The following is an 18,532-nucleotide window of genomic DNA, read 5'->3' on the forward strand; positions in this document are numbered from 1 at the left end:
TATCTATGTATATTTAATCAATGCTATTATTATACTAATATATATTCCTGAATATTACTTTCCCGTGTAAATATATTCCTGGTATTTAAATTCCCGTCAATTATTTTCCCTTGTAATATTTTCCCTTGTAATATTTTCCCTTGTAATATTTTCCTTTGTAATATTTTCTTACGTAAATAGTTTCCTGATTTTTGAATTCTTATATATTATTTTCCCAGATAATATTTTCCTTCTTTATATTTTTATTAACTTTAAATTCCTAAGCATAATTTTCCTTTAAAATATTTTCCTAATATGTATTTTCCAGATAATATTTGTTCCTATCATAAAATCATTCCTGAGAAATATTTTCCTGAATTTAATTATTCCTGACGAAAATTTTTCTGAAAATTACGCGCCACCCTTAAGAATAGTGTAGAAAAACGTTTTAATAAACAGCCCAGTGATCCATTTTTATTGTCTGCTACACTTTCACATCCATATTTCAAAACAGCTTGGTTTAACAATTGTGATAAAGAAGATACAGCTTTATCATTGTTTAAGCAATCTTGCTTGGAAATGTTTGAACAACAACATTTATCGGAATATGAATCATCAGACAGTGACGATACAAATAATTTTTTTGATTGGTCAAAAAATAAATCGAGATTAACTCTACCTTTGGAACAAGAAATATCAGATTTTTTAACCAAAAGTCCTACTAAAGGTTTAGATTCTTTAATTGAAACTCCGACAATAAGAAAAGTATTTGTAAAGTTCAACACACCACTACCAAGCAGTGCAGCTGTAGATTGTATCTTTAGTGTAGGTAGTGCTGTATTATCTAAAAAAAGAGGAAGAATGACAGATGAAAACTTCAAAAAACATTAATGCTAAAATGTAACAAACATTTAATTTGAAAATATATTAATATTTTGTTTACTTTTTACATTCCTAATTAAGTATGTATTGTTTTTAACTGTGTCTATCCTGATGAAAGATGATATGTTTTGATAATATAATTAACATTATTCATAGAAGATAATAATTGCAGATAATTATTATTATATAATATTGTAAATTATAAATTGGCATAGTTAAGTATACTTTAATTTTAATTTACCAACAATATATTATATATTTAAATAGTGTCCCTAATCTCCCATAAGCAATTATTAATTTATTAATATCTAAAACAACAAATATTTTTATAGTATTCTAAATACTTTATTCGGAATACTATTTTAGGAATACATATTCGGAATACTGTGAATTCTATTTTTCATGAGTATTCGAGTATTTATTTCAAATACGTTTAAAAAATATTTTACCCAAGACTGACGGCTATGCAACACGTCAAAATGTCGTATAATATTATTATTTATTAATCAACAAAATATAATAATGCCCATAATGAAGGCGGGAAACTAGATTCTGGTAGTATATACGTTTCTAATATATAATCAGTAAATCTATCAATTTTTTCATCTAACGGTTTAATAGATATTAAATCGTCTGTGAAACAGTTGATCACTTCGTCAGGATGAAGAAACGGTAATCCAAAAAATATTTCAAGTATTTACTTGAATCGCTGTCAATTTTATACTCAGAACTTAAGCCAATTTTGATTATATTTTCCTATACCAGCTTTGGCCCAAATGAAATCGGCATCCCTTCAGAGTTAATGAAGGCCAAACTGATAAAATAGCCAAATGTATTGATTTTTCAAAATCTGCAAACACTTTTTTTGGAGAAAATATAATATTGATTTTATTACATTCAGACAAAATGTGGAAAAATGCCTTTTCGTAGGTTTTTAATTCCTTATCAGGAAGTAGAAAAAATAATAGTGGTATATATTTACCATTTTGTAAGCCATGAACTGTGAAGATTTGAGTAAAAAGGCTTGGGCAACTTTTGAAAGTTCCGTCAACAAAAATTGTATCAACATTGCTTAAAAACATTAAGTTACTTTTACAAGAAAATAATAAAATATTCGATTCCTTATCATTTACCAACAAAAAGTTTTCACTACGATTTTTTAATAAGAAATAGCTCATATTGTCTAATGGAGTTTGAAGTTCTTCCAAATGTTTTGGTAATTTGGGCAAAATAGACGATCGTGCATAATGCATATTTTTTCTGATCAATTGTAAATCATATGTAGTTAAAGTATCTACATCATGTGTAAGTAATTCGTGATTAATGATTTTACTTGGTTTTTCGCAAATATCGTCGATAGCTTTTCGTTTTAATTGATTACTCACGATTTGATGGTTCAATATTTCGTTTTCTTCATCATAACTATGATTAATAACTTTTTTGACTACTTCATTATCGGAGTTCAAATGAATATAAGCTGTATAGGTTTTTTTTACAACAACACCACCGTTCTAGATTATTTTTTTTTAAGTACTCGTGGAAGCGAAATTTGTAAGCACCAATCACAAATAAATCCCTTTTTTCGCTAAACAAAGTTTTAATTTCACTCGCCATAGTTATTGTTAAAAGTTGAAAACTTGGTTTAAAAAAAGTAACACGTTTGAATAAGTGAACCGTTTACACTACACTGCGACAATAATTGTGTATGTCTATACAGAAAGTAACTCACTATAAAATTATCAAAGTTTTAACGTAATCGTTTTTATTTAATCTATAATAAATTGATAATAAGTAGTAACCAATAATTTCGACTTTAAAGACATCACAGGTAATGGGGACGCAATTCAGACGTGCTCAAGAAAAACCCGGGACGCAATTAGTATTATACCTTTTTATACCTTTTTATACGGGAGGCAAAGCAGCGTTTACAACCATAGTTTAAATCTGAGCAATCGCCCACCAATGCGAATCACCCCAAATGGGTCTAAAAACAGACGTAGTCGTGATAGGTGTTTCGAAGATACACGTGCTGACGTCAATAGTTCGTGTGATAATGTTTTATAGAAACACCGTTGATAAATGATGACCAGCTTGCGGATGGAGTCATCGAGTTCTGTGCGCGCAGGCCGAGGGTGTTTCTTACATGCTTGAAAAAAACGATAAATGTAGGCAACTATACGCGGACCAGCCGATCATTTGATGAAAAACTGTCATACCATTCTGATGGCTGTTCAGTGCTGAGCACTAGGGCTACATGCCGCGTCTCAGGTAGCTCGGGTATCGGGGTCGACGGTCGACGGTAAAGTCACGTCCCAGCTCGCCATGTCATCGTTGAGGAACTGGGGACCTTGCCAATATAGGGATAAACTAGATAACACTGATGGTAAGACGCCGCGTGAGTCACAATTTGCGGGGTTTTCTTTTTGTGGAGCCATCGACAATCAGGCATTAGAGTAATGATTTTATGGACGCGATTGGAAACGTATACCTTAAATGACGTAAGTGGATTTTTCAACCATGATAATACAATGGCTGAGTCACTCCATGCGTATAAATCGACGATGTTTAAATACGATTTAAGGGTTGCCCGTATTCGACTCATCCATCGAGATAGCAATAGCGCGGCGTTCAGCTCCAACCGCGGTATCGACAAGGTTTTTATCGGCGCCAGCTTCGTTTTCGTCCCGACGAGGAAAATGGTACTATAATCAGAATCATGTCCAACATCTTTATGTATAAAACTGCAGCGTAACCGTGCTGTGAGGCGTCGCAAAAACCCAATAATTGATACCGTGATCCACGACGGGAATTGAAATGACGAGGCACCTTCAGGTCGTTAAGTGATGGCAGGTTTGATACAAACGATTCCCAATCCCATCCAGAAAGGGTTATCCCATGATACCTTTGCTGACCATGTGCAGAGCCGGATTAACATAGGTGCAAAAGGAGTTTTTGCTCCAGGCCAATTTTTTGGGGTGGCACATAACTTTTGTAATACTAATATTAAATACTGTGCACTTTTGTTTTTCAATGTTAAATCGAGTGATATTATATTTTAAAATATAAAATTATAAGCTATGACACTAAATAGTAAAATAATGTGTCAATAATATTATTATTAGGATGGACTAGCGCACAGTGTATATAATCATTATTGCAGTGGTAATAAATAATAATCACAGTTTACATAGAATTTTGTAAAATTGTGATATAAATAAACGACTTTTGCAGTTTTGTCTGATCGATTTCCTGTGTCGCGTCATTGACTACGCTTGTTATTGTCTTATATTTGTTAAAATACGTGCATGCATGCACCTTAGGGTGGCCCTTAAAAATAAATATTAAAATTTTTTTTGTGGCACCCACCTGTTTTTTGTAAATGCCCAATTTAATATTAACTGCAAAGTTTGAAATCAATTGTTCAGTTTTTAGCCGTGCTCCCGGGAACTTGAAGTTCAGTAGTCTTGTAATTTCTTACAAAAATCACTGACATTAGGTTATATATTTTTTTTTCAACCAAAGAACATAAAATATTAATTGATATAAGTACCTAGTGAAGTTTACTCTACATTTTATGACGATTTCAAAAATGTCACTTTTTCATTATTACATCATTTATTACTGGCACAGTTACAATTTTAAGCAAAAAATAAGTAAAAACTAAACATATCTGGCTAAACCATTTTTTATTGTTTTATATTTATGTAAGCCAAACGATTCATTAAAATTACAAATGTAGAAAATTTTTAAAACTAAGTTGTCTATTATAATGTTTAAAAATAATTACTAATATGCTTTGTCACAATTTTTTTTTTAATGTTTCCTTTTTGCAGTCAGGAAATATTTTTCTGTAATCACTTACAACTTGTAACACAAACTGTTTTTATTCCTCATTGGTGGTGAGTATTGAATTGTAGTCTTCAATCAATTTTATTCCCCTCTCGGCCGTATCATTGACAGTTTTCAGTTTAGAAACCATTTGCAATGCATTTTGAAAAGATAAGTTTTCACTCCAATCTGCTGGGTCATTTAAAAGAAATTCTGTATCCAAGTTAAATATTTTGAAAAAATCTAAAGTTTCACTTGAGACGAAAACTCTATTTCATTTTTCACAAATTCTGAAATTTCTGATTCTTTTAAATTTAATCGTTTGATATTCTCGTTTGAATCTGTTTTATAATTTAGTTTAACGATCATTTTTCTTTTTGATTCAATAGAAATAATTTTATCGAAAAATGCCAATGCAACTGCTTCGGGTGTTAGATACCACAAATGATTTCGAAATTTATTCATTGCTACTCTAGATACATTATTATCAATTGAACTATAGTTGTACAATTTTTGTATAAAAAGTAAATCTTGATATGGTGCGGCTGCAGCAGTAGGTGCTGTAAACCATGCTTCGATATAAATTGTAACTACAAATATACAAATATCACGAAGTCCGTTTTTTTCAAAACTACTTAATTCAAATTCATTACGGAACATGTATATTTTAAGAGAATAAATAGCTTTTGCCATCCATCTTGCATGGTGAGTTGCACCGGGAGTATGGAAAAAAGTCGTATTATTTGGTTTAGCACAAAGAAAAATCATTGTTAAATCGAGTAACTCCTTGTAATCGTATCGAGGTTGTACAATTTTCAAATATTCTTTTACAAACTCTAGGACTCTTGTTGAATGTGGGTTAATAATTTCTTTAATTTGTTTGTCCGAAATACCTGGAGAAAAATTGTCCTTGTTTATTTTATTCCACGAGAGCTGGAATCTATTGAAAATAGATACTTCTTTAGCTGATGGTTTATTTAATTTTTCTTCAAAAACGCTTCGTAAAATTATTTCATAAATATGTCTGCATGGCAAATAAAATAATTTTGTTCCTAAAAGCCTTTCTAATAATACACAAGTACCACCCAATCGACCACTATTATCTGCAATTGTATCAAACGACAGAGCTTTAACTGAATTTTGTATATTCCATTCAATTAAAGTTTTGTAAATAACTTCTGCCTGTTTATTTGCCGTTGCTTTTTGTAAAACTGGAATACTTAAAAAATTTTCTGTATCACCACTTGAAATTACAATGGCTAGCCTATCAATAATATCTTTTCCAACCAAATTAGGAAGAAGCTTGCCGTCCCAGTGTAATACAACAGCTTTAAGATCACTTCCTTGAAATTTATCTTTTATTATACTCGCTCTCTCCTTACGCAAAATCTGTCGACAACGTTGAATTGATGTCCTATTAATAACAAAGTCCTCCACATTTTTTTCTAGAGCTTCTACCACTGCCATAATGATATGAATTGCCCCTCTATCACTTACTTTACAGTTGTCTAGTGCACAAACTAATTTAGTAGTAGTTCTTCTGTCCTCTTACTCGTTTTGATGATGAAGGTCCAACATCTATTTCTACGGAACTAAAAAATTCGTCCATCTCCGAGTGACTAGAAAAGTCGTCTATCTCTAAGTCACTTGATATTTCGTCTATTTCCATTAAATTGTCTAAGAAAAAATAAATAAATATTATTCCATTTATTGAACCAAATATATAAAAACATAAATTAACATTTACCTAACCTAACCTTCAGATTGGGTACTTCGCTTTTCTGTTACAAGTGTTTTATTTTTTCTTTCCATAGAAAGTTGCTCTTTTTGCATATTTGTATAATCAATGCCATACATAAATCCTATACGTCCTTTTTTTCGTTGATTTATTAAAAATAGTCTAACTGTTTCGATTTTCATAATTTGCAGAGCATCAGCATGGGCTATATCAAACAAATCATTAAATGTTGAAATAAACAGTTTTTCGTGTTCCTTATGACTTTCTGTATTTCTTGTGGCATGCTTTGGAAGTGTTCTCCACTCATCGTATAAAGATTCAACTTTAGATATACAGTGTTTTTCTAATCGTACTGGAATACGGGCTTTTTCCCAAAAAACAAACACTTCTCGAATAATTAATCTAGCACTTTCACGAAGATTCAATTTTACGACTCTTAAATTAAAAAACAAAGTCTTCAATACCTCTAAATTAGACGGTAATTTACTTCCTGATATTTTATTTGAATATTTGTTAATTAAATAAATTTTCTCTCGTAAACATATATTGTAAGACATTATTAAACGTAAAATATTAACAACAGTGTACAAGACGATGAAACATAAGTACAAAACTACAAATTAAACTTATCTGCAGGCAAACAGTGAAGAGTGAACACAATTTGTTGAGTGACAGCAAAAGGTACAATACTATTAAATATAAACGGTTTTTGTAATCTTATCTTTATATTATAACCACAATAATTGACTGAAATAGTGAAATCGATTACATTATAATTTAATAATAATTTGGTAGATTATTTTCAAGATAAACACTGTGTTTAGATTACAATTATTAATACCTACATGATTTTTATACAAATATAATAATTACTTCAATCTTACTAATATTTGTTTAGACTTTAGTTTAATATTACATATACGAGTATATTAATTTACATACAGATTTTTTGAGCTTTTACTTATTTTTTTCATTAAATTATAACTATGTCGGTAATAAATTATGTAATAATGTCAAGTGACATTTTTGAAATCATCATAATGTTTGCTACCTAGAATAGTAAATGTTAAATGTTTTTTGGTTGAAAAAAAAATTATAACCCAATGTTTAGAAAATGTTGTAAAAAATTACAAAACTACTCAACTTCAAGTGCCCGGGGGCACGGCTTAAAATTAAATGATTGATTTCAAATTTTGCAGGTATTATTTTTTTGGGCATTAACAAAAAATGGGTTGGTGAAGTAAACTATACAATTAAAAAAAAAATTTACAAGAGTAAGCTAATTGCCACCCTAATGCACCTATTAAATGTAGGTATGCCCGTATCTGGTGTATATAAAGTAATATATATTATATAATGATGTCAATAATAATATCAGAGAATATCTGGATAAAATTACAAATAAGTCAGTATTCGGTCATCGGTTATCACTACATCAGTGTTAGTGTTGAAAGTTCGCAATTGACGATAATAGTTGTTTAAAGATGAGTGCTAAAAGAATTAAATTAAGTGGTAGTGAATATCGTAAAAAGGCATTTGAAAAAAATAAAAAAAATAAAGATGTTATTGAACAATGTCAAAAATTGGACGGTTTTTTTAAAAAGGTAAGCTATTAGACATCATCTTAATCAAATAAGGATATAATATATTTAATTTTTTTTAAATTTAAGTTTCATAAAAATAAACTAAAGAATTTTTTTTTTATACACGTTTAAATTCAAAATTACAGCTCAGATTACGATTTTTCATCTCATTTTTTTGTTTTGTCTTTGTAGACTTCTCCACTTAATGTTGAAATTCAAAATGTAAATACTCAAACAATAATAAATGTTAACGAATCGGTAGATAATTGTATCATACAAAGTTGTGATAAAACAGATTCTTTACTTGAAAATGTTGTCGAAAATAATTGTTTAAAGGGCAATAGCAATAATTATGATAAATCATTATTTGAGAGTTCCGTCACTATACCAAGTTCAGATCCAGCTGAATGGAATCTTACTTCTCCTTAAATAACAAATTGTTTTTTTAAAAATCCACCATTTGAAAATAGGGACCATATCGATTTTAAAAATACTAAACGATTGTATGGCAAACAATTAAGAAAACTAATATAGTTGAAAGACGTCTTTTTAATGGTGAATGTAAAAATAGATATAATATTACATGAAATACATATATTATTTTAAGGACTTTTTGATAAGAAATACCTATTAAATATATATTGCTCCAGGGCGGCTCTGATCCTTAATCCGGCTCTGACCATGTGCGCTGCATTATGCATTTTCCGTGAAAGATTGCAGGTGCGAACAGTCCTAAAGGATTGTAAATCCTCGCGATCATGGACAGCAATCCTCTTTTAGTACAAATGATCGGCAACAAATTAGGACGAAGGGCACACGAAAACGAATCGTTGGTCGGATGCCACTGAAGGCCGAGTACTTTTATTGCGCTGTCATCTGCGGCGTCAAACGAATGTGGATAATTCACACAATGGTCGGCAGGCACAGCGTTTAAAACGTCGGGTTCGTTACTGGACCATTTTTGTAATTCTAGCCCCGCACGACTCAGGATTGAAATTAGATTGGATTGGAATTGTAAAACTTCGGTAGTGGAATCAACGCCAGCACACATATCATCGACGTACGTCTGATTTAGCAACGCATCACGAACGTCGTCATAATCAGTGCAGTCATTAAGAGGACGTTCCACCAAAATATAACGAAACGAACGCTCCAGAGATAGCGTTGTTTGCCGTATCCACGCCGTCGCGGAAGACTGTAACCACGCCCATTGTCTACCCAACGCGGTCCACACGTCTTAGTCGCGGGAGAGGTACATTATTATTTCACCGACTCTCGTTTCGAACGTTTCGCTACAGTGCTATTGAGCGTTTCGTATTATACTATATTATTATACCTATTATAATTATGTCACCTACCCAATAATCGCTAATATAGTAATACCTGTGTACTTCTAACACGCGTCACGCTCGCTTACAAACTATATTTTAAAGTTACCGTCAACTTAAATATTTGTATCAACGCATAAAACAAAAAATATTATACAACATTAATTTCTTAATACATTCCGTAATTTCATAACGAGATACACATATATAGTTAATAAGTAACAAATAATTAAATCACACGTCGTGAGCGTTCTGTGAGTTCTGCAATTTACTCAAGAAAATTAGTAAAATATATCTATAATATCTATCAAACAGAATTCTAGATATGAATAGGAAGTCATTTTAAGTTATTAATATAGTTAAAAAATAATTGAATTCATAATATATGTGGCCATGTACCTACATACACGTATATATGCAATATACATAATATTAAATTGTATACATAATATGTATCGTAATTATATAAATATTTTTTAAGGAATACGTCATATTTATAATTTTTTTTTCAATAATTTTGTTTGTTTTTTTCCCTTAACTTTTTACGTAGCTTTTACCATGTTGTCTCTGATATGTGGGGGATCGACGATATCACTTTTTAGTAATCGTTTGCTAAATTGCGGATCAACGATTTCCAAAAGCAAACATTCTTCATAAAATCTAAAACAATAATTATTTTATACCATAGTAAAATTACTTATAGTATGTTTATGCATTGATTTTTAACTACTTCTCAATGGTTTAGAATAGCCAAAGATTATCGGGAGTAGACATATTATTATATGAGATAAATGTGTTCAATCGATATTTGGTAGGAATAAATGTGTTATCTATTGTTTATGTAGCCATGAAGACCACGTATATTTTTATGCGTTAGTGGACTGTATATTTAAAACACTTGATTTTCAATGTGTATTATTACGATTTATTTTGAACATTTTAATTAGTTAATTTATATATATACATTTTATTCGTGAAAGACATTATATTCTGCCAAACGATAGCAGACGACTGTGACACACAAGAAAGAATTAATACCGCCGATCATGTGAGTGACGATATCTTATCTTATAAACTATAACTGGTCCGACGGGGCCGACGCGGTGCGGACGCAACAGTTTATTTATACTTATTACTTACAATGTTAAATATGGTTCCATTTTTGTTTTCCAAAAAGTTTCATTATATCTTATTATTTCCAATTTTGTCCATTTTGGGGTGAACATAAAAAAGTAGCACGAGTTTCGTCCTGTAATATGCATTTGGCCCTGTATATGGTAATAATAATAACTATCTGTTTTCAAAACAATATCATTGTTTTTAACCACCATGTAAGGCACCTTAAATTAAATTAAATGTTCTATTGTAAGTTTTATAAATTAACAAAATTAAAAATAAATATCTATGTTAACTTGATATTAACTTTTATAAAATATGATAAAGAATTGTCTTAGCTAGTTACCTTTTTTCAAGAACAGCCTGTTCTAAGCTGTCATAGTCTTTTACAGAAAATGGACATTTTATTTCAACTGTAAAATCTTTTTCAACTAATCCATCTACAATGACAAAAAAAAATGATACAATGAAAATAAATCAAATAACTACCAAGTCCTTAAATTAATTAGGTATATATTTTTACCTGGCGTTGCTGCGAGGTATGGTTTACGTTCATCAATAAACAGTCCACACTTTTGAATAGGTTTTTGTATTTGTTCTTCTAATTTTTTTAATGCTAATTCTTCTGATAGTTTACCATATTCCATTGCATTTGTTTGTGGATTACCATACAATATATTATGTACCAAAGCCTTACAAGATGTGCTAGGCCGCATTTTACACACTTTACCGAAATTAGAGGCCGTTAGTCGGTTTCTCCTTTCAATAAACCATTTATTATTATTAGCTTGACTCCTTGTGTCAAACTCTATTTTTTTTCTCTCTGTTTCTGAAATACTTAATAATTTTATAAACTCCATTTTCTTTTTTTGTATTTCTTCATCGGATAAAAAATCTGTCAAAGGTTGGGCTAAACCATAATCTTCATCTGGCCCATTAGAAGTCGGTTTTGCCTTATATTTTCCGGAAGATTTAAAAAGTGATCGTCGGTGTTTCAAATTTTTTCTTTTGTCTGATGTGTACTTTAAAAATTTTTTTGCGATAATTCCTAAAAAAATTCCAAGAATATTCATAAAAAAAATGTACTTACCTATAGGTACCAGGAAATGAATTAAAATGTCTATCGTTATTATTTAGATAAGTTCCAACTCTTTTAAAAATATTTTTTTAAGTTTCTTAGTTTTTTTTTAACGATACCATTCATTTTTAATTTAAAAAAATTGTTTTCTTTTTTTATCAGAATATGATAATGTATATTTTCAAAAAAGTTAAAATGTTTCAAAATAATAGGTGTAGACATTTAACTTAATATTTAGTCTGTATAATATAAGTGTATATTACAATATTTAATATTTAATAACCTGGACTTTTATTAGTAATTTTTTTATGTATCTCCCGTATAAAATTACCACCTGTGTTGAACGATACTACCGCTGTTTGTACTCTGGTGTTGTACGACTGTTTTTGACTAAAATTTATTCTTTTTCCTGCTATGTGCTTATTGATAATGCTATTATATTGTTCGCAGTGATTATTGTCAACGTCTAAAACTAAACTTTTTGAGTTGTCGGCTACACGACGAAGAACAGAATAAATTTCACTCATTAAACCACATTTGGTTACTTCAGATACTAAATTTAGTTCTCCTAGTTTTTGTCCTTTACAAAAATATGAATTACAGTTTTTATGCTGGCCGAAAATGTGGTACGGACTGTTAAGAATATCTTTTCGTAGTTCTGAAATAATCATTAATCATAAACCTATATAATATAGTATAAATTTATCTTTTAATTGTAATTATGTTTTTTTTTTAACTTGACAATTAATATTATTTTTGTAATTTTTTAAAATAATACAAACCTTCAATTTTTTTACTAAACGTTTCGTCTGTCATTTTTCTGTGTTTTATTGCTCTTGTAACAGCAGTTCGAAATCTTAAAATATTTCTTGATATGAATTTTCTAATGAAGCAAGGATATTTAGTAACTCTTGTTAAGTTCATTAGCTTTTGACAGTAGTTTCGAAGGATATGGTTTCTACATTCAACTTTTTGTATAAGAAACCTAGGTCCATATGGCATAACCTCGTGCAATCTTTTGGTGACACTGCTATCACCATCCCCTGTCAAACAAAATATTTTTTTTTATAATTATTATGTCTAATATAAGATCATTTTAACATTGAACAGAATTCTTACCAATTATCTTATTAAATTTCAACCCATGCATTTCGATGCTGTTCAGAAATCCCTCTGCAATCGCATCGGCTTCGATGCTGGTAGCTCCTTTTTTCCAGTTTAAAAAACACTTATGGGGATTTGGAGACTGTAGAATTGATTTTGCCCTCTCACATATTACGCAATATCGGTTGCGAATACCAACGAACAGTATTTTTTTTGTCCTAAAGCCTATAATTGTTGCCTATAAAATATAACATTTAATTACAAATAAATAGGTACAATTACAATAAAAAATGTAAGCAATTAGTAATTATTTTATATAGGGGCGCTATTATGTCTGTGTTTTTTTGGTGTGTCATAACTTCATAACATTTATAAATTTAACTATGACCAAAACGTAAAGTTACAATTTTAACTTAAAATAATTCATAAAATATTCTTACTGCTCCGGAAAATGCGTCGTACTTTGTCCTGTAACTTCTTTTACTCCATTGTCCATCCGCGATTACTGGGCACATTGGTATGCCATCAATATCAACATCATTTGCTTCAAATGCCAATTTTTTTTCTTCAATCCCTGCCTGCTTCATAACATTCCAAGCAATAGCTTCAATATCTTCACTTAACACATCAGTATATTTAATGTAAGTAGTAGGAGCCATGCATGGTATATCTAAGCACGCACTAAACTCTGACAGTTGAGTAAATCCTATCCCAATTGCATATGTACCATTGATAACGGCTTTATTAATCGGTATATAATCCAAGTCTTTTTTTTCCGATTCAATCGTTGTTAATAAATTACACATTTTACATTTGAAAATCCACGTTGTCTCAAAACCTTTTTTAATTTCATTAACGAGTTCTACGTTTATGAATGAACATCCTAAACCGGGAGTATGCGTTTTAGAATTTAGAATTTGCACTTGAGAAAATATATAATTCATATCCACGATTCTCCTGCCTTCATATGAATTGTTAGACACGCTATAATAAAGTAAATAAGATATTTAAAAACTACAAAATATGTTTTCACATAGGTAATATTATTTTACAAACAATTATATTGAACTTACGAGATTTCACTTTCAGTCGATATCTCAAGATTATGGTTTTGTGTGTCTAAAATATTTATTTCACTAAGCTCGGTAAAACTAGAGATAGTTCTATTCGTTGATGTTTCATAATATGAAATATTTATGCTCATATTTTCATTAGACGATAAACTATTTTCTCTGCAAGAATATTTATTTATTTATTATTTTTTTTTTTTGTTGTTGTTTTTAGATTGTTAAATGTATTTATTGTTTAAAAAAAAACAAATAATTAAAATGATTATCACTCATATTTTTATGAAACTTACGGAGTTGAAGTATACATATTAGTTTCTTGAGTCAGAGAATTGCTTTCAACAGACGTAATATCAAGTTGAACATTTTCAATAATATTTAAATTGGATATTGGTGTATTATTTTCTAGTTCTCTAATTTCATCAGTGATTAAACTAAAATTAATTAGGTAGTAAAAAAAAAATTAATATAATTCCATACGACAATACCTATACTTCTACATATATTTATTTTTTTATTTTTTTAATAAACAAGAATATATATTATATAGGTACAGTTATCAGTTATGAACTGTTTACGGACAGTATAAAAATACATAGGCACATTTTTTAAATTATATTTTAGTTAAAAGTATCAAATTCAAAATTTAAAAATGATTTAAAAGTCAAAAATTTATAAAATGTTCAACTTTTATAGCTAAGGATTAAAAATTTAAAACAAGGTTCCACGTATTAGGTTATTAGGTTATTGCAACCAAAAAATATAAAAAAATGTGTAAAGTTATTTCATGTTCAAATTTAGACAAAATTAAATTTTAAATAACCAAAAATAACGATTTTATTTATTTTGCTGTAATTTAAAAATAAAATTCGTGGGTAAGTATTTGAAACTTCTCAAGTATAATATTATATCATGCAAATAATATTAATTCAATACTTACCGGCTATCGTATTAATATTATTACAATTTAAATAGCATATAAAATATCCTGATCTTTTGTTTTAAACCACTAAGTTTAAAAAATAATTTAAAATTGGTATTGACGTGTTCTTAATAATAAATTATATGTAATTTAGGTCACTTACCTAGTTTGTTTTGATCGTTTTAGTGCAAGTGTCTTTGTGATAAATTTTTTAGACGATTGTTTTCTTTTGAGCGAATTTTTTTTATTTGCCATGATGAACAGTATCGCCGTACAATTATAAAAAATTATGTGTACAATTTAACACAAAAATAGTTAACTACGGTCACAAATATTTGCATTTAAATTAAACAATGATGTGATCACATTGAATAATCCAGAAGGAATGGTTATTTTTCGTAGAGACTACTTTTGATAAATCGAATATTACAATAATTATTATAATATTTATAGCCTATAGGTACTTGAACATTTATTTTTGTACTGATTTTTGGAAATGCATGCAGATATTATAGTAGTCTTATATAATAACTTCCGCTATCCTAATTATTCGTAGTAACTAGTAACTAATAATTAATTAATAAGAAATATGATGTGTAGTGTGTAGATTTATAAGTTTATAATTATAACTAATTTTTTTTCCGATTAGGTAGTATAACTCCTACTTCGTCACTTAGATATATAATAATATAATATAATATAATATTGAGTTCAATTAATTTGAATACCGATTCAAGAAAATTGTTTACGTTATAGCAATATACCGTTTGAATTTGTAGCGTGTATTCTATAGGGAATTTGGGATTTTGTTTTATATGAGTATAGGTACTTGAATTATTGCTGCACTAATTATTATGTCTACTGTCAGAAAAATGAAAATATTAAAATATTCGTAATAGCATTGAATATTATTATAGTTAGTCAGTAATGGACCGCCGCGCCCGCCTTTGACAATATTGTCCGATTATAATAATTTTATAAATTCATAATCGGCATAATCTATTCCAGGAAGCGACTATCGAACTATCGTCGCTAATAACCGATCCACGATGCACGGATGAAATATACTATTTGGCGTAGAGGGGGGGATCACGGCTGCCACAACTTTAAGCAGGTGGCAGCAGCGGGTGTGCACTCACTAGATACAAAACCATACCCATACTTATTAGTAATTACTACATACACCGGGAGCGCGTCGTTGATATCATGGAAGAATGTGTATATGAAACTTCAGCTATCCATGACGAATTTGATAAAAATTATTATCATTATTCGATTATAATCAATAATCATGATTATCAATGAAAATTCAAAATAAACAACAATAATAACATAGAATAATGATTAATTCATAATATTATTATTCATATTAATTATTATTTAGTATTAATATTATTACCATAGAATAAAGATAATGATTTATAATGATTATTACATTCAAATGTAATATACTTGAAGACCAAATATATGATACAGATAAGTACCAAAATAAGTTAAATAATTTAATGTAGAATTGTGATTTGTGGTATTAAATTATTTATTTAACTTCATAGGTAATAATGCCGTCCAAAAATTGTGTTGTAAAAGATTGTAATACTTTAAAAAAAGTTATTATGCATCGCTTTCCGCTTAAGTCTCCAGAGGATTTTAAAATATGGGTAAAACGAACGGGTAATGATGCTCTACTTGGATTGGAACATGAGCAAATATACCAATCGTTTGTTATGTGTGAACAACACTTTGAAATATCATGTAGAAGTCCAGGAACAAAACGTTTGAAATGCAAATCTCTGCCTACACTCAATTTACCAAGTACCAAAATAAATAAAATAAAAATATTTAGTGTTGCATGTACATTAATACTTATATGTTTGTGTTTATATGTTTGTATTTATATGTGATTTTGTGGTAAACACTTGGAATGGAGTTTTCAAGCCAAGTTAACAGAATTTTATATTCAAATTTTTAATCAATTTTGCTAACCTAATGGGTAATTACATATTTCATGATCTAATTGATATAGTTTTTTTTTTATTAACAATTGAATATACATACATTAATTTTTATACTTTGTTTTGCTTGAATAGCTCTGGGTAATGTTGAAATTGACAATGAGAGAACATTAGATAATAGTATTTCAAATTCTGTTGGTGAGAAGACTATNTATCTAAAGCATAAGGGTAATAAAAACAAAAAATGAATAACTTAGTTTCCCTTTTGTATATTTCTGTTTTCCATTTTTACAGGGTTTTGATACATAAATGTACCTACCTATTAGATATTGGTATGTTTTTTATTTATTGGTACCTATTTCTATTTTATAAATATAGATATTTTTATTATTAAATTTAAAATTGTTCGAGCTTTTTTTTATTATAAGCAAATTACCATATTTTAGCATCGCTCATAATATTGTTTTGTAAATATTTTTTATGTTTTTATATGGTATAATTATTATAACACCATAATTATTAGGAAGTACCTATTGAAATAATGAGTAAGTATTATTTTTTGATTATCTAACATGCTATTCAAATATATATAATTATTATATTTTAATAAAATAAATAAACATTTGAACTGTATTACATTTTATTCATATTATAATATACCTAACTATGATCTTCCTTTAAATTGTTAATTTCCCTCAATCATTGTACGTCGTACCGTGGCCTGGTGGGATTATAACGCTAACAGATGACGGGGGTGGCGAAGCGGGTGTCGGTTCAATACTCTCTGCCGCCAATTATAATTTTGCACTTTTTTACAAGCTTAATACTGACGACAAACACCGGGAGCGCTAGTGCTACAAGAACAATTATTACCAATGAGTGTCTATTCTATCTTATCTTTATTCTATGGGTGGCAGCACATGACGGTAATGAAAAATGAAATTTAACGACGTAAACATGTTTACGCAAAACAAACGAAAAGGCATTAAAAAATGGTTTTAGAGTAAAAACACCTATTATAAAATATGTAAAGAACAATATTTCGGAGGGATTCTCATCGGGTTTTTTTATTATTCTAAGTATACAGCTTGATATAAAAAGGCATAAAAACCTTTTTTTTGCATTTAAAAAATAGCTGTAACTTTTTTTGTAGTTAATATTTTAAAAAACACCGATGAGAATCCCTCCAAAATATTGTTCTTTACATATTTTATAATAGGTGTTGTTACTCTAAAACCATTTTTTAATGCCGTTTCGTATGTTTTTCACGGACATGTTTTCACCACTGAATATGGTCGGTGTAACGTCCTCTTAACGACCGCAGATAATATCATAACTCACATTTAGCTCAGTCCTTTGCTAACACACATCCAAATATACATTACTTTACAAAAGCTCTATTAGATATTCAATCATTCACTTACATTAAATTAAACAGTATTAATGAACCTAATAACCGTAGAAATTCACAATCAAAGACACGCCAAAAATATTTCAACACCATAATTTCGCATTTAAGGCAAACAATATTACCATTATGCAATTCGTCAAAGCTGCATCTAAACATTATCAAACCAAATTTTAAAACCAAAAAAAAATTTTTAAAACCTACATTTTTTTTAAGCAATTATTTTTTATTCATTTATTTTAATTAACTTTATTTTAACTACGAACTAGTGATCACTATTAATTATTATATCATTTATTATAATATAATGTAAAAAAGATATAAGTATCTAAATATAATATATATAAATAATAAATCTGTACATAAATTATGTAGGGACGTATTATAATTGTTAATAGGTAATTATATATTTTTCTATTTTTTCTATTTGATTATTATATGAATTTTTTTTTTAAATTATTGTTTTTAAATACAATAAATATATTATAATAAATCTGCAATTTAATGACCTAGATGTCGATGTATTTAAGATCGATAAAAAAAAAAA

Source organism: Myzus persicae, unplaced genomic scaffold (genome assembly GCF_001856785.1).
Source record: "Myzus persicae strain clone G006 unplaced genomic scaffold, MPER_G0061.0, whole genome shotgun sequence".
Classification (NCBI taxonomy): domain Eukaryota; kingdom Metazoa; phylum Arthropoda; class Insecta; order Hemiptera; family Aphididae; genus Myzus; species Myzus persicae.